This window comes from Belonocnema kinseyi, chromosome 5 (genome assembly GCF_010883055.1).
Source record: "Belonocnema kinseyi isolate 2016_QV_RU_SX_M_011 chromosome 5, B_treatae_v1, whole genome shotgun sequence".
Lineage (NCBI taxonomy): Eukaryota > Metazoa > Arthropoda > Insecta > Hymenoptera > Cynipidae > Belonocnema > Belonocnema kinseyi.
In genome coordinates this window covers 120,314,217-120,316,775 of record NC_046661.1, presented here as the reverse complement: position 1 = coordinate 120,316,775, position 2,559 = coordinate 120,314,217, and positions in this window count along the sequence as shown.

The window sequence follows — 2,559 nt, the reverse complement described above, 5'->3', positions numbered from 1 at the left end:
TGGTGTATATTGTTAAGAGTTTAGAGACTACATATTAAAGACGTTATGTAGAATTGAAACTGAATAATAACTTGAATTCTTGGAATCACCTTTGGATCTAATGTAAATGAATAATATTAGTAATAATTATTATTGTTGAAAAATTGCTTTGAGGGTGTCAGCAATTGTTACGAATATTACTGGCGCAAGTATGAATACGTTGTGATTATTATTCGAAGAATTTTATTGCCACAGTTTACTTTGTGTCTTTCAGAAATATGAAATATTGTCCGAAAAGGTAATAATTTTGGGTGTAAGGACTGCGAACCTCATGGTCAGTTGGTCAGGCAATAAATTCTAGAAAAACTCCTGACCTGGTCCAAATTGGATTAATTAAGATCTTGAATGCCGAAACCTCCGAATAACTTTTATTGTAGGTATTGTGACAAAGTTATTAAGCTGAGGAAAGGGGGCTGGATCTATGGTTAACCATTCTGATGAAGAAAGTGTATGCTTGCCTGGTTAATTCGTAGGTGTCTACGAGTATTGTTATTCACTTAGCATGGGTTTTTACCTGATCGGGCTGCACTTGCGACCCTGTTGTTTTGCAATAAATCACGCAGACAGATACAGCATGCTGAGCTATATAGCACTATGAACTATAACTATAGATATAGAATATACTAGCTATAGTTATATAGCCTTGTCCCTATATATTTTCCTGTCATGCTACCCTGGACTCCTGGACGACGTCAACGATTCTGGGTCGTTAACTTTGTCACAACATCTCTTATACCAATTTCAATGGTTGCTTGTGCCGCTTTCATTTCTATTATAGAAGACAATAATATTAGAAAGCAAAACGAGTGACATTAAGATATGCCTGATTCGAATTTCGAATAACTTTTTCCGTTTCAGCTCATTATTTTGTTCTTTACTTATTGGATAATGATTGACACATCGTTTGATTGATTGCTTATTTATCTATAATCTATATTGCTGGATATAATATGATAATTAGTAGGTTAATTACACGCAGAAAAACTAATGTTTAAACGTTAACATCTGTATATGTTTAAGTTTATCATATTTTATCATTAACTACGGAAAGTGAGTGATGTTACTCTGTACCGTTCAAAAATCTCACCTGAAATATGCGAAATATTTCACGTATGATTATGTCATATAACGGCTATAAATATTTGAGGGTTTCACTTATTTCTGATCATTTAAGGAATTTCTTGATAAAATATTTGTGAACTTAAAATTAAACTTGAATTTGCGTACATGGACGAAAAACATATAAAGGATATGAAATGTCAATCAGATGACATACAGTCAACCAGGTTGAGGTTATGTTTAATATCTGTTTAGAATTCCTGAAAATAAAATGAAGAATCCAACGGCTAAATTTGAAGAACCGCCATCAAATGATCCTATTGTAATTTGAAAAAGATCCTCTTAAAAAAAATTGACAAAAATCAAATAGAGGAAAGAAAAATGACTCTTAGGTATTAATGGGAGAGCATCGTTGTTTCGTTGCTGTTTGTACCTGCTCATATTTTTCTTACCTTAATAAGGGTGCTGTATGAGTGCCTAAACATCGATCAATATTATTTACAAATGTTTTTTTACTGTGGTTTGGTAATAATAAAAAAAAATTTGGTTGGTTGCCTTCTCATTTTTCTTTCCTATTTTTTATTTTTATTTAAACATTTTTTTGCTTTATAGGATTTTTTTCAGGTGAATCTTTTTTTAAATTATAATAGGAACATTTTATGGTGGTTGTCCAAATTTGGTCGTTTGATTTTTGGCTTTATTTTCAGGAATTCTATACATTAACTTGATTATTGGACGTTAAATAGGCTTTTAATCTAATTTGGATTTCTAAAATATCAATATTTGTCATTAAAAATATTAAAAATAAAAAATAATTATATAAACAGCATTTAAATTGCATCTATTTTTGGTTACTTTACCTCAAATTTTGTTTTCAATTTATAAAGATTTTGTCAAAGATGTTCGAGTCAATATAACTTCAAATTTCAGAACCTTGTTCCGTTATGTAGACAGACTAAAGTCGTTACCGGATTTTAATTGAGGTTACCTAATTTTGATTTTTTGAAAATGGTCCAAAAATTTAATATTCTATTATTGTAATATCGAAAATATATGTCGTGAAATATAGTCGTAAAATTCCAATGCGCTCGGACGATTATTTAGCATCTGAAGGTGTTTCAGTGAAACATATACAAATTACTCCTAAGGTCTCAAAAAGATTCCTGATGTTCGATACGAATATCTGCATAGATAGTAGAATCTTATCCTTTGAACATCTAGATTTAAACATCAATTTTTCTCCATATAATGAATAAAGAGATATTTATCTAGACTATAACGTTACGAACTCCGTTATGGAATTTGTTGTAAGTCTAGGACTAAATAAGATGTCAATTAAATCAATGTATCATTAATTTACGACTAATTTTAAGAATAGGGGAGAAAGGGGCTAAGCCGACACTTTTTTATTTTGAAGTGCGATGCTTTGTTTATCAATTATAGTGAAACTCTTCTATAGCG